Source organism: Gallus gallus, chromosome 6 (genome assembly GCF_016699485.2).
Source record: "Gallus gallus isolate bGalGal1 chromosome 6, bGalGal1.mat.broiler.GRCg7b, whole genome shotgun sequence".
Classification (NCBI taxonomy): Eukaryota; Metazoa; Chordata; class Aves; order Galliformes; family Phasianidae; genus Gallus; species Gallus gallus.
In genome coordinates this window covers 14,078,223-14,094,507 of record NC_052537.1, presented here as the reverse complement: position 1 = coordinate 14,094,507, position 16,285 = coordinate 14,078,223, and positions in this window count along the sequence as shown.

Here is a 16,285-nt window from a genome sequence, read left to right as displayed (position 1 = left end):
TGGTGCCTTTAACACAAACGGCAACACAGACAAGGGTGGCTCTGAGACTGAGCAGTGCTCACCCTGGACATGTTGGCAATGGTCTAATCTTGGCCTGAAAGCTGGAGAAGACTCAAAGTGAAACTTTCTCATGTGAACTCAAAGGCAATCGCCAACACTTTCCTTTTTGGAGCTCAGTTCTGTCTTGTTTTGTGCTTGATTACAAGGAAAAAGTAATAGTTACACACAGGATTAACAGTCCAAGAGGTAAACACACTTAGAAAAAATGTTTTGTTTATGAGTTGCCATTTAACGTTTTTCAATTTGCACATGTACTCTAAGTAATTTCTGCAATCCATTTTTGGCCTAAGGATTCTGTGTGCAATTTACTTTTCTTTTTTTTAATTCTAGCTTTGCAAAGCTCTTGATAGATAGCTCATGTGAACTATTTCCATTACATAGACTGAAACCAGACTCTTTTTACAAAGTTTTATTTTAGAGTTCAACGTTTGCCTCCTTTAAACACTTCACTTTTATTTGTCTAAGATTAGTCGTTTCATAAACATTCTTCACCACAGATTTCTTTAAACCATTTTGCTAAAATACGCTGCTAAGATAAAAGTACTGCTCGTAGATAAAATAATTCTCTCTCTTCTTCCACCTGAAAATGTCTTTTGTCACTTGTAACAACTCCAGTCCTGCTACATTCCAGTGCTTCAAAATTCTATCCAGGGAATGTTTTTGTAGGGAAAAGATACAGCAGTGCTCCTATAGTACTGAGAGCAAGGACTGAGGAGGCCATACAGCCCCCTCATAATGACCCAGAGCTTTGGACTGAGAATAAAACCACAAACTACACTGCATTCCCACTAGAAAAGCTTTATTTTTTCCTGAAAGTACAACAGTATTTTATGGGTTGATCCTTGCCAAGAAACACTACCCTCCTTTGTTGTATGCATGTCAAAAAATGTAACCATATAGAATACCAACAGTAAACTACCAGTAGGCTGGTGTGATTTTTCAAAACTCACAGGCTAACAGGAAACATACAATTCAAATAGTAAACAGAGACCCATCTAAGATTAAAAACTTAGGTCAAAATCATCAAAACTGAAGTTGCTAAAACCTCCAGATTTTTATGCTGAATTTTTTCTCCCCATATCTTAAAGTTGGGTCAAATCTGTTAAACACAGGCTATAGTTTCATACATGCAATTTACATAAACACTTGAATGGAACAAAAGGAGGAGCCAGGAATGCTTTCCTGATGTTCCAGAAATCTGAAGGCAAGATGTGATAAGGCAAAGACGTCATAGGGCTCGGGCTGGCAGCTGCCCAGAGCAGAAAACAAAACCAGAACCTAAGCACAATGCTCTGGGAAAGGGAGATGCTTCAGAAGGGGTGTTCAAACTCCCCATGCATTGAGCAGGGAACTGCTCTGTGAAATTTAGATCCTGAGGATTGGTGGTGGTGGAAGGATGGAAGGAACAAAGCTGCACCTTCATTCAATGGAAGGCTGCAGGATCACAGCTGGGAAGGATCTGTAGGAAGGAATGGACAAACAAGAATTTACAATGACAGTTAGACAGAGAGCTGATCTGGGCAGTGTATTTAAGGATTATTCCGGGCACTACTCTTTATTTTACTCTCTGACACTTTGTTTAATTTCTGAATCCCCACAGTACTAAGGCAGGATGTACTTTGGTGCACTATGAAAAGTCTCAAATTATTGTGAAAGATTTACTAAGATAATTTTCTGTAAAAATATGCATGAGTCTGTACAAGTACCCCATTACCCTAACTTTGTAGTTAAAAAATGGCAAATGCTTTAACTAGCTAAATATTTATAATAGCTTCTCTCATGCATGCAATGCATAAAGCCTTCCAACTACTTTAACAAGCTAGAAATAGCGAAACATTCAAAGCTGAAAGAACCATATTTGGGGTGAAGAACTGAAATTGTTTAAAAACACCACCATCAGTGAGAAGACAAATGACATATTTTAATAAATGTGCTATTTTCAGTTAAGACTGTAAGGATTACAGTTAGAATTTGGCCAGGATATTATACTTGCAGAAGAAAAGAGCTGCCAGTAATGCAAGTAAATAAGCAATCAAAAGGAAACTCAGGATGCTTCAGGAAGGAACACCAAAAATCTTGCAGATGGGTCACTCTGGAGATCAGACTCTGGGTTGAACATAGGTGCAGAGGAGAGCTCCTCTTGCTTATTTACTTGCCATCCCCTGAAATAACCCTCTATTGTCCAAGATTATAAACAAGTTGCCCAAAGCATGCAGTGTAATTGCATTAATTTGTCTTACCAGGTTCTTATAACATGGATTATCTTGCTTTACTGTCGTTTTTTTTCTCAATACAAGCAGCAGCGCTCACTTTGATATCACACGGATTTCTTCCTTAGCATTGCAGCTCTCTGACTGCTATAATTCTGTAGACAGTGTTAGCACATGTCTACAGGTGAAAGTCTCAGGTTTTTTCCAGCACATACTCGCATTTTCTGCAGATATAAGCCATCTTTGTGAGATGTCATTATGCTGGCAGAAACAGCCAAAATATATGTATTCTAGGGGTGTTACAGCTGTCTCTGTAGTCAGTTGACAGCGGATGACAGAAAAGCCTAGCTCTGATGGCTCAGTCTAGGTCTTCATTGTTTTGGGTACTGTTTGAAAATCAATTCCCACTCTCTCCTTTATCACAAAATGCTGTGCTATTTACTGGGAAAGACTAAAGCAGCTCACACATGCTCTGCAATCAATACTTCTCTCTTTAGAGGCAAAACACTGGGTAGACAGACAGCTAATTGCCCTACCTTCTTGAAAATTTAAACAATACACATTATATGGATGATACCTTCACCAATTTTATGCAGCACAGCTACTGGAAATTGTTATGAGTTTCTGCAAGATGCAAACTTTTATTCCCTACAGAACTGAATCTGCATTGTGGCACTTCTGTTCTTTGTTTACTTCTGCTTTTAAAGCTTGTTTGTCAAATGCAGTACTTCCCTGAAATTTCATGACAGATGGTGGGTGCAGATTGATAGCAAAGCATTTTCAGAAGTGATAAAAATGCACTTGACCATCCTCACAAGCTCCCAAAGAACTCAAGATCAGGGCAGAGAGGAGAGCAGAGGGAGGGGCTGCTTCTCACGTCTCTTGACTTCTAGGACTCAGTTGGGATATGTCAGTGTACTGAAAACTAGGACCAACATTTAACACTTATTTTATGTTAGTTGCATTTTTGGCAGTTCCAGACCACTACTTTTCACCTGGTAGACACACTATCTAGAAGTCATCACATGTACTTTTTCCTCCACGCACATGTTCTACACAACTGCCTGTTTGGGCTGCACAGAGGCTATGGATGAGGTAACAGCCTCTTCCTACAAGATGTTACATAAATTATATATCAAAAAAGATACAGTCTGCATTTAAGTAGACTGGCAAAGAATAATAAACTGTATTATTATTTACCCAAGAGAATAGTAACTACTTTAGAATACATGTACAAGATACAGATAGCCTAGGGAGGAGATGCATTAAGGAAAATAATGTACACAACTTAGGGAAAAAAAAATTAAAGTTGGCATGATTTATGCCAGTCCTATAGTGACTGTAATATTTTCCTCTTTTCCTCTCTTCCCTTCAAGTCTGTCAAAATTTTCATGGCCTATCTACCAGACTGACCTGCCTAGGATTCTACAAGAAACGGGAGACGATTTTCTCCAGACTCTAGATAATAGCTTTATCATCACTTCCTTATTTCTGCATATTCCAGCACCACCATGAACTGAATGCAGCTTGCTTTGCTTTGATTAGAAATGTATCAATTATATTAGGAGGAAACAGTAGTCTCCTTCCTGCTGGCCAAGGTATGGTACTGCCATTCCAACAGTCACGATACACATCGAGAACTTCAAAAACTATTAAAAGAACATCTGACTGGCAGGAGAATCTCCCATTATATAAATATGCTATACAAGCACAACTACACATGACCATTTCTTTAGAAGCAGATATCTGACATACTGACATAGCTAAGCTTCAGATTTACTTGTTCATATATGTCTCAGTACATTCGCAGAACCTCACTTGGTTAAAATAGAAAGGCAGTCACTATGCTAAAAGGAGATGCCCTGTGAACTGCTCTCAGGTGGGAGTCTCATTTTATGCACCTTACATAAAACTTTCCAAAAAGCAGTGCATTAACACAAAACACAAGCAATAACTGAACAGGATACAAAGAGACTGTTCTCACAAATGTCTCATCAATAAACATCATAAAAGACTTGCGTCAAGAAACAGTATTCCATCTACCAGCGCACACAAACCCTAGTAAATAATGAAAACATAAATAGCAGCGCAATAAGGAAGACAAGCAGGGAGTACAAATGATATCATTGAAACAAAAAGCAGCAAGGTTACAGGTACAAATTGAGAGCATTTTCTTCTAGGGGAATTGTGAATACCTTTCTGCTACAAGAGAGGTTAGTACTGGGGTGAAGGGTAAAATGCATGGACTCATTCCTTTCTTGAGACACAGACTGTTTGCAAAGAGTCACTCGGGAAAAATAAGCTGAATTTATTTTCAGTGGAAGTAATTGCACATCTCAAATTGTGTGAATGTGGTCATCAAAATTCAAGGAGCTTTTGTTTCTGCAGTGTAACTCACTTCAAAATGCCTGCTTTTAAATGAGTGTATCCACACTGTCCATTTTGGTTTGAGCAATCAATGTTAAATTCACTTGACTAGATCAACCATCTGAAGTGCCTCCATACAGACAGGTACTGAATGAGAAAAGAGAAAGAAGACACATCAAAAAAGAAAAGACAACAACAAAAAAAGAGTAAGATAAGACTATAAAGCTCATTTTATGTTGTGCTGCAGGCAAGGCCTACCCCTAAAAACATCAGTTAAGCACAAATACGATAGAGGATGATTCTTCAATTCACTCAACAAATGCACAGAGATGACATTTGCATAAAAAAGCTAAAATACTTGTGAAAAAGGAAAGCACTAAGAGACTGAGTTAAAGAAGTGGAATCTACTTCAGCAGTGTTCCTCAAGCACATTTTCTTTAATTAGAAGCAAGCATATAAGAAATGCAACCATGTACCTTATAATAGCTGAAGCATAAGCATAATCAGTTGTGATGGAAACTCCAGATTACATGTCTCATCTTGACCTTGGAATCAACATGTTTCTCTCTAGCTGTAATTGATGCCCATATATTAGGAGAGCAGTGACTTTGCAAGGAATGTCAATAACTGTAGGCATTCTCACATCCTTGGTGTTGACGAGCTCCACAGGTCAAGACTGTGTTTAAGACTATGACACACCAGTAGCTGGCGAGCCAGCACCTCTTTCCTAGAGGCAAAGGATTGTGCACTGAAGTTCCATGTGAACACCTCATTTTCAAGCAGCAAAGAGGGCACTGTAATGTTTTCCTTTTTCCAAGTAATTCTTCCTTTTTCCACTTTAGAAATGGGCCTGTAGTTTGTTCACATGTCAGAGTGCTATCAGCCCAACTGAGTGCAGATGACATTTCAGAAGGCTGTGCAAAGTGCACTTAGCTGGCAGCTGATGCTACCCTTTATGCTGCGTAGTGGGTTTGCCCTTCTGTATCCTACAGGATGCTGCAGACTAGAGGGATGGATAGAATGCAAAGGAGAAAACCATCTAAAATGCATCCTGAGAAAGCTGGGAAGATCTATGATGGAAACAGTGGCCACATCAGATTGACTTATGAGACCGCCAAAAGAGCAAGCAAATGTTTTGTAGGCACTCACATGCAAGCCTTAATAAACAAAACAAGCAAACAAAAAGTAGAGAACTCTGTTAGTGTTTTGTATTTTGTCTTCCAGAAGATCAAGCCCAAACAATATGTAAAAGGGTTAGCCTTGGTGGAAGTCCATCTTTAGCAGCCATGATCTTTCAGAAAGCAGAGTGCTCATGACAGCTGGAAATTAAAAAAAGCTGTATTTTTTTACTGCACAAAATTTCCTTAGTGCCTGCTTTTCAGAGGTGCTCAGGACTCCCTTTTGTCATTAATGAAAAGGGTGACATATTGCTGCTTCATACTTGAGGGAAATCAAGGCTGTAATTTCACTATATTTCAGCTCTCCTGAAAAACTAGGGCTACCCAAGAGGCTGCATAACAATGACTAATCCTCTGGTATGAAACAGTGTTAGATTAGAACAAACTCCATTAAACTAAACACTAATGTCGTCCAGACCCTTATCCTTTAAATTCCTCTTTGTTCTACAAGCTTACAGAAGGAAATGCAAGCAGCCAAAAGGAGAAACTGAGCAACTGTTAGAAGGGATTTATGTCCATCGCTGCCCTTCATCAGGTTAATACTGACTGACCCTTCCTCCAACTCTGGCTGGAGTCCACAGCAATATCCATTATGTGAACTGTTATAAACTCAGCTTTACTTCAGAAAAGGGCCAAACTGATCTTTCCGCAGTCTGAACAATGATAACAAGTAGCAGCAAGCTTTGCCTTTGGGCTGACTTCAGTGCTACCAGAGCTCAAAGTTCTTTCTGGAAGACCAGAAGAAATAGGAAAAGAATGATGCAAGAAGAAAACTAGAGAAATGCTGATTGTGAGATATTGAAATGCTATTTCCTGGACTAATTATTTGTCTCAATGAGTACAATGAAATCTGCACTCCTTACATAGTATTCTATAATACACTTCTGTTAAGATACATACTTACACTGAGGTACCTCAATGCTGTAAGGCATTGCTTAGAGTACCACAATATTCCTTTAAAAATTATCTGATTTCTTAAAAAATGGTCTCCGCTTCTTTGCATCTCAGCTTTCTACTTGTAAAAGAGGACAAAGATGTTGAGCTCCATAAAAAGGACTCCTCTTCTGGGACAGAACATGGGAGCCAAAGGCACAGAAAAACCAGCATGTGGCCAGTCCCAGCCGGCAAACCTGGCAGGGTCTCTTGCAGGCCACATCACTGCTCAGGGGTTTGTTTTTGCTGTTTTCCTCTGGGTAGCAGCAGCTAACCACTCACCGACCCTCCTGCCCAGTTCTCTTTCCATACTCCTAGTCTTCATCCAGCTGTAAAAGCCAGGTTATCAAACAGTTTTATTGTATGTCTCTGGTCTCAAAGCAAATGTGAGAAGGTAAGGTTAGCAAAGGGGAATCCAGAGCCCTTGGCAGGGTGAGGAGTGATAAGCAAGAAACCCAGCCAGCATCTCAGTCCCTGAAAAAACAGCAACATGAAACATCCAGGGAAAACACACAGCAGGCAGTGCTGGACCACAGCCATGCTTCGCTCTGTGCCAGAGCAGGGCTGTGTTCCTCGTGCCCTTTGATGGTAGGGGCTAGCACTGGAAACAGGGCACAGTTCACATCAAAACCTGTACTCAGAGGTGTCTGTAACTTGAATAAAGAAATTTAGAAGCAAAAGGTCACGGCTCAATGCATAGAGCGCAGAAGGAAAGCCATGTAGCAACTTCTAGTTAGGCACTAGGATAATCTGCATATGCTGCATACAAGACAGCAACACATGGCAGAACAGTTAGCTGACAAGCTAATGACTGCCCTGCTTACATCGGTACCTAAACCAAAGGTGCAAATCTGTATTTTTTTTTTTTTTTCCAAGTAGAAGGAACGAGTTGATAATTTTGGAAACTGATATCCAAAAATGAGCATCTGTCAGGAGAAAAAATACTGTTATCACTGAATTCCAGACCTTTTAAATTTAAAGCTCAAAGTCAACATAACTGGGCATTGGTATTTCTCAAATGCCTGCATCTGAGAGAGTTTTCTCTGTATATTTGTATTGAGTGTATCTTCGAGGATTACAGAGCTTTGAATAAGTCCAAAAAGGAAAATGATACACAGGCTGCATATATGGTTCCATAATAAGACATGCATTGAATCTGTGAAGGCTTATACAACAGTGACTTCTGTTGTGAAGGACTTGTCAAACAAGCATATATGTTATTAAGGTTAAAGCTTCCTGGTATTGCTCTGATTACTCAAAATACTTAGTATGCTTTAAACAGAACTTAACAATACGCTTCTGGCAGGAGTGTTCATAACATGAGAAGCCTCGGTTCCTGTTCTGTGCCTATAGTGAGGGGCAAAGTACCTTACTGTAGGGGGAAAAGAACACGGATACAAAAGAAAACAAGAATAATATAATTATGCTTTATCAGGAGATTCTGAATGCTTCATTTTAAACACAAGTGGATTTGAGAGAACTTCTGTCTGATTCCATCACGCTTTACTGAGCCAAAAGCAAAGGTGGTTTTAGAGAACTTAATAATGTGTTTTAATTCTCTGAACACTTCAGGGTATTTCCTTCCATGTTTAACACTCCTTGCCTCTAAGGAAACAAACAAAATCCCATAGAATATAATAGAGTAATAACCATTGGTGTTTTTAGGAAGTTGCTGTAGTGTTTGTTTCTTTAATTATTATTATTCCTAAAAAAAAACCCAAAACAACAACAAAAAAAAAACCCACAAGTGGTTTCAAGGAAGAGCTTTACCTATGAGAAAAGAGCCGACGAACCCTCACAAATCCTACTACAGTTACTGCAGTTACTGACATTCTGGAAAACAATTACTAAACAAGAAAAAACATCTGTTGCCCATAAATTACAGTTAAATGCCCATCGGAAAATATTTATTTAACAACTAAACAAAAGAACCGTCAGCAGTGCACTGTGCTTAAAGCCACTTTTCTTGCTCATGTATTTTGAATAGCTGGAAAATAACTGTGCAGGCTGAGCGCATCGAGCTAGTCAGCACAAACTATCACAAAGGCTTTCCATTTTAAGTCATACCTTTTATAAGTATGACTTGACACCGAGCCAGTCAGCTTAATTCTCTCTCGTGCTTTTTGCATACTTTCAAGACTAGATTATTACTGTCCCGTCTGAACTAAAGGTCTATGGCCATACAAGGCTTAGTATGCCTTTGTTCATTTAGAGTGATTGTTACAAAGTAGCCCATATTAGGTGTTAAGAATTAAGACACAAGAAATGCTGCATTTACAGATAAGAAATATGCAATGATTTTCAATCTCTTCAGAACCCTCATCATTGTAATTAATTGTGCATTACAGACTGCCACATACACTATTTTAAGATTCCAGTGCTTTGTTTTTTATGCTGCGTGTGAAAGCTGTTGACATAGAGCCATCACTAAGGTTGCAAAATCTCACCACTAATCTTACTAACGCATCCTGCCTTAAGTAAGGAATTTTCACAGAAGGCATATTTTTTATTTTATTAAATCTAAAGGTGACTGTTTGGTTTGGGTTTTGATTATTGACATTCTTCATGGTTTGCAAAAAAAAAAAAAAAAAAAAAGGAAAAAAAAAAGGAAAAAAAGGAAAAAAACAACTAAAAAAACCCAATAAAACCAAGTGAAGAATGTTGTCAGGCTTGTGACCTTGCAGATGACAGTTTAAAAGTATGCCCCTCATCTTAGGAGAAAGAATACAAATGGTTGTAAAACGAAGCACTGTAACTATAAAAATAAATAGAATGTCAGATATCCTGCTTGATGTGTCAGTCTGCATAATGGGAGAGCTTTTCAAATTTGAAAATAAGATGTGATAAAAATGCAAATCACCTTCCATTGTTTCTGCTGAAGAAATACTTTTATAAGTCTTTTTTCAGCTCTTGTATTTTTGGTGCTGGCTTAGTCTCACACACACCAGATTTATTTTTTCATAATCAATACATTCTGTCTACTATACAGACTAAGTATCCCCAAACAAAACTTTTAATGATGAGTAATTACATGGTATAGCTCAATTTTTGAATAGCTGGCTTGAGACACCTTTTATATTAAGTATCTGGCTTCTATCCCTGCCAAGAGCTGCAAGGCCCTTCCAGACGTTGCAAGTCCAGATGCTCCCAAATCACCAGCCAATATGTTAAGTTGGGGGGGGGAAAAAAAGAATGTGTGTGTGGGGGGGGGAAAGATCAAGAAAACTGAAAATGACAATTTTTAATTTTTCTGTAAGAAAAAATATTTCCTGCAAAGAGTACATACTGTGAGATAGATGAAATAGAACAAATCATCCCATTGCTGAAGTCGAATGCCTAACAAATCAAGCATTCTATTTTGAGCATCTTCAAAAATTTCATTTACATTTTCCAAATAGAAATTTCAGATTTAAAACATCTTTTTAAAGTAGTTGTAGCAAAAAATCAAACACAAGGCTATACTGAGAATCAGAACACTGTATGTGTACATAATCCATCAGCCTCATCCTAAACAGTCTGGCAGTTTTCTGTTTCACTTTGACCACAGAACTATAAATCAGCAACTTACCTCTCTGAAGGACCACTGATTTCCATGGATTCTTGTGGTCTACTATATTTGCAGAGTTAAACAAAACAAACAAAAAAAGAACATCCTTCATATATTCTAGTGGAAATCCCACAGGGGACAAGTTAGCTGACCCAACTTCTACTTTTCCTGAGATAGAGGACACAACCATGACTACAGAACTACAATTTCACAGCATCAAGCAGGCCAATTCAATGGGTTATGTCAGAACAATCCCTTATTTAAACATACACATCTGACAAGTAGCAGAAGGCAACAGAAAGACGAGATAAATCCTCTAAACAGATTTGGTTTGCATCTGGTATCCTTGAAAAGTTGTCTCTGGATTAAAGACCTCCTTTAAGAATTCAATGGTGAAGTAACAGTCTGTTTCAAAGCTCAAGGTAAGACTGTGGCAGAGCTAGAAACTTTCTGTAAACAAAGCTTTCCTTGCTCCAATAAATTTCATTGCCTTGTGCCAGAAAGCAGCTCTGCTCCTTTACCAGTGTTTATTAACTTTAATGCCTGGAAAGCAGTATTTCCATTTGTTCATGTGGTAGTAAACCTGTTATTCCATTCAACCTATAAAAGGTGAAGAGAAGAGCCAGCAGGAATGAAGAACCTATAAGAGACTTCAATGTAAGCTTGCTTAGCTTAATAAACAAAAGCTGAAAGTTCTTGGCATCACTCTGAGGCTGAGAAATTAAACTAAAACAAGGACAAATAAGTAGTAAGGTGCCACTGATGCATTTAGTTTGAAAACCAGATTTCTAAAACTAAGGGAGTTTGGAAGTTTCAGTATCAAACTACTAAAAGGAAGAAAGAAAATGCCTTTCAGACTCTGGTTTAATTGCTCACAAGGGCATTTCTGCTTCAGAGTGGATCTCACTGCAGGTAAGATAACTAATAAGGATCTTAAGAGTCCCCAACTATTAACATCCAACAATTGTTTGCTATACTTCCTTTCCATCATATTGTGTACTACCGACTAAATCTTCAAAAGTGCTATCATACAGAGGGATCACAATAAAAATTGAGATTTAGTGCAAGAGCAGGGTGGGAAAGAAACAAGATGTGTAGAATTCTAGTGAATTCTAACATTTTAGATCTCTTCTTATAAACTGACCTCTTGTAACTGCAGTAGCAACTTAAGTTATACCAAAAAAGTTAAAATAAGAATAACAACAGTTTATTTCTCCTGAAGGTCAAGCACCATTTGTGAATCTCTAATCTGTAGCAAGTAATTTTAGCTATACTTCTGCACATCTTAACAGCACTGTGTTACTAGAGAACAAGAACAGTGTAGAGGGAAGTACAAACTAATTCAAAACTTGCAGCCTCTGTAAGCCACCAGAGGTGACAAAATCCTAAGGCAGGTGCACGGACTTTCTCAAGTTGTCTTCTGTTGCTTACCAACTTGTTTCTCTTACATAGTGCTGACACTGCTGGAAACATGGTAAGGCATCGTTTTCAGACTTGGAAGCCTTGCTAAAACATTATCCAAAATTGCAGGCTGCTGAATACTGAAGTGAATCAGCCGCTGCTGTTCACAAGATCATGAACAGTGAGCATAATAAGTGCCTAGAACCAAATCAGTAATTAATAACCAAATGCAGAGCATGCTTTATGAAACAAACTGACTTTACATAATGTCCTCAAATACTTCCGCATTAGATAACAGGGTGAGGAAGAGAGAGATTACGTTAAATCAGCTGTGGGAAAAAAAAAATCTTTGAGTTTAAATAAGCAAGGAGGGGAGCACTGCTAAAAGTGAAGCGTGAAACAAGGAAATGGTGCAAAATGGAAAGGCTGTGCTGCATGGAGACACACTTAAATAACATCAGCAGTGAAACGAAAGCAAAGGGAAGTGAATACACATCCAGTCATAAAAGAAGGATCTGTTTTTTTATTTACCCATACCAGTGTTCTCCAATAAACCAGAAGTTCATTCCTATTCCGAGAAAAATTTCAAGGAGCACTTGCCAAAGTTATGTGTCTACATATGCAAGCAGCAGTGAAGAAATAACAAAAAGGATAAATACAGCTGTAATTACTAGTCAGAAATCTCATTTTAGCAGCATTCGGCTCTACTCAGTGCTCTCCTGGGAAGAGGAAAACTCAAAGTACCAAGGTTTCCCCTAGAACAAAAAAATATTTGCACACTCTTCTGAAGCCCCAGGTGGACTCAAGAAGGACAGCCAAGGTACAGCATGAAGCCCTGGAAGGCACAGAACTGCTGCCATGTCCTATAAGTCATCCAAGCACACCGAGGCCAGGACTCAAAACATCTTGCTAGGGTTAGCTCATGCAAAAACTGAAGCATTAGGAAGTATCAAATGGAGGAGTACAACTGTGGATTGAAGCCAGTGCAGTCCATGCTTCTGAATTCAAGTGTCTCCTGGAATCCAAATTCTGTGGCTCTAGGGGGAACTCTGCTATGTAAGGTGGGGGCAGAGGGGAGAAGAAATGCAATAGATCTTACAGCTTCAAGTGAGTTATTCTCTAGCTGGTAAGTACTTATTCTAGCCCAAAATACATAGTGCAACCCTGAAAAATTAATTCTAAATAATTGAAAAGTGAATCAGTCACAGCAGGTCTCAAAAGATCACACCATAATTGCAGCTATTAAAGACACATTTTTTAACTGCAGCACAATATAAGGAATAAAAGCTGGGATATTCACTTCACATTTGTAGCCAGAAGCTGTGCAGGGTCACACAGTTCAGCCAACCTCACGTACAAGCAGTACGCATTTGTAACTATGGAACCAACCTTAAAGGTTGCTGATGACTTGCAGCATATATCACCATTATGGAATTGTGGCCCATATATTTGGGTTTTTCAAAATCGCACTACTTATTTTTGCATCACAAATCTATCTCTTACTAAAACAATGTAAGCAATTGACAGCACTTTCAAATCATATCTTCAAAGTAGAACACAAGTTTTTCTCTCACGTGTGAGCCTGTAACTTACCTCAGCACCACCAATTCCACTGAAACCATCATCTCAAAATGTTAAAAGTTCTGTCATCACAGAAATACAAGATTAAAATCATACTTAGAGCCTTTACCCTCATTAGAATAAAACAAGAGATTTTCAGTCTGTTATTGCTTGTACTACCTAAACATCAGAAAACTTCAAAACACTGAGGTTTGTCACAGCTTGATTATAAATACTGTCTTAAACTGGGTTAACCAATGAGATGATTTGAGGAAAGTAACTTTACCACTTGTAGACAAATCTGGTTAATTAAGTTATGATGATTTTCAGCAGTATTATTTCTAATGAGGTAAGATGAATCCGCAACAAAACCAGAAGCAGAAGTTCAGGGAAAAGGGTTACTTCCTCTGCAAAGTCAATGTTTCAAGAAAGCTGAATGTCCCCTGCCCTCTGAGGAAGAGCATGGGGAAGATTATATAAGAAATGTCACTTGCATTTGCACTGAAAAGACTTCAGAAGAAAAAAGCCATTGCATATCAGAGCGAAGTATTATCAGAGATATTTTAAACTGTTCAGCACTGAACGATTTGGTTTCAATCTTACAGAATTCATAGGTTTTTTTTGTTGTTGTTGTTAAAAATGCATTACATACCTCGATGAAGTTAAGAGTTCATTGTACTTGTTTTCAGAAGGTTAAAGAGATCTTTGGGAAGTCAAGAAGAAGTCAAAATATTATGAAAGTCCAGTGCTGACATTTAGGAAGTGGGTTCTTTTTTTTTTTTTGTTAGTGCTTTGGCGTTGTTTTTTATTTGCTTACTGGCAGCAGTATTCTAGTCCTCAGAGATTCTCTCTATACAGTGAATGAGTGAAGGAAATAGTCATAAATCAAGACACAGCAACTCTGAGAATGTTCACTGCAACTGATGTTATTTCAAGATGCTAGGCACAGAAAATAACCTAGTCAACACACAGAGAACGTAATGTTCTGGTAATAAAACATAGCAATGACAGATAATTCATAGTAACGTGAAGTGACCAGGCTACAAAGTATAAAGATATTGGTGATTTGATTTTTAAAATGATGTGCAGAAATCTGTCTCTTTCCCTTCTAGATTTTTGGGGGAAATCTTTGATTTAAATATTGTACACATTAAATAATTTCACACTTTACACATAGGAAAGAAAACCAACAAAAAGTTGTTTCTCCTTTAACAGGTGTGTGTTGTTGGGCAAAGTTAATCACAAACTCATAACTGAATGAGATCCACTAAAATCAAAGAACCTTGAAAGCACCCTTCTTGCTGTTATTAAATAAAATTACCATATAAAATGAATATAAAATATATTAAAAAAATCAAAACATTTTCAGTACTGAAAGGGCTACAAAATAAATTCCAGTATTTAGAATAGGATTTGGGTTTTTTTATTTGCAATATGCTTTTTATGCACATTGTATCTAAAAAAAATAAAAATAAAAAAATCAAGACAGTGTTAAATTTCAAGTTGTTAAGCTAATCTAAAATTATTTGTTATATAACAAATTAACAACCACTCATGAAAGCTTGTAAGGTACTGTTTGTTAAAACAGTGCAGAACAATCTACGGTTAAGCTAGTATGTTTACACCAATGTGAGAGAATCCTATATTCACCTGATTGTGGATTCAGGCTATGCTACTAAAAGCGCCTCCTTGAAGACTAAAGGGAAAAGAGTGCAACTTGAAGAGTTAAACATTTGCTATCAAATGTTCATCAGAAATGTACTTAAATTTTTTGGAGATAAACACAGATTTTCTAAGCAAAATGACAGAGACCTGAGGCCAACAGAAAAAAAAACAAAAAAAACTGTCTTTAAAAGTGACCAAATTATTAAAAAAACCACAAACTTTACACTGACACATAACAGAATTTTCAGGAAGAGACCAAGCACCATTTCTGTACCTGCTGGATATTTTCATACCTGTTGGAAGTTTCTATATTTCACAGCAATCTCTTTTGTTTCCAGACCAGTGCACATTTTTTCCAGTGTCAGTGTGTTTCAAAAGAAACTGTCTATTGTGAAATGGAAGTGAAATCTTAAGAGATTACTTGCAGCCTTAAACATAATTCTGGAAAAGATCAGAAGACTGTATTTCAGCCACGAATACATCCCTCTGAGATGCATCTAGGAAAGCTGGCCAAGACTGTTGAGCACAATGACTGGCATGTGCTGAAAAGGATCACGAAACAAATTTATCAGACACTGAAAAAGGACCCATGTCTGACATAGAAGGGTTGGCAGCTGCCAGACTAGGTCTGTGTCTAGCATACCCTTGCCCTACTATTCTGATCACTGTTTGCAATACAAAGGTTTCTAAACAAGTAGATAAATACTTGTTGATATATTAACAACAGATGATACAGGTGAGATGCAGCGTCTTCAGCCATTTTATGCCACAGTTTAGCTGTGAGAAAGAGTAAAAAGATACAAGCAGAAGGGGACATATTGCAGATTTTGTCCTCTAACTACATTACCTTTAAAGCACTATCAAAACAGTCACAGAGCTATATTCTTATTTAAACACCTGGATAAAGTTCTTATTTTGAAAACAATGATCAAATCTATCCATATCTATCCACCGTCATATAGAATTATAAAATCAAATAGCGTGTCAGGTAACTCAGTGAGAGATAAAGGAATCTTACTCATGTTTAACCAAGCCTTCAACTCTACTTCCTTGTGATCAGTAGGCATGCATGGCATGGCTTGACTTTTACCGACTGACCTGCCAAAACCTGCCTATCCTCATTTAATTTGTCCTCTATTTGAAGGTGGTGCCACAGTGGTTTTGCTGGCGGCTTTTTCTGGAGGGAGTCTTGTTGTTTTTTTGTTTGTTTCTTGAAGAAATACAGATAAGGTGCATGTCCTGTCTCACAACTGAAGGCCATTTGTAGGTATTCAGGCTGCTGACCATCTTCCAGTCTGGTTCCTGCTCAAGTTGATCATTTAGCATTTGAGAATAAAGCAACTGATGAAGCAGAAAAATTTATG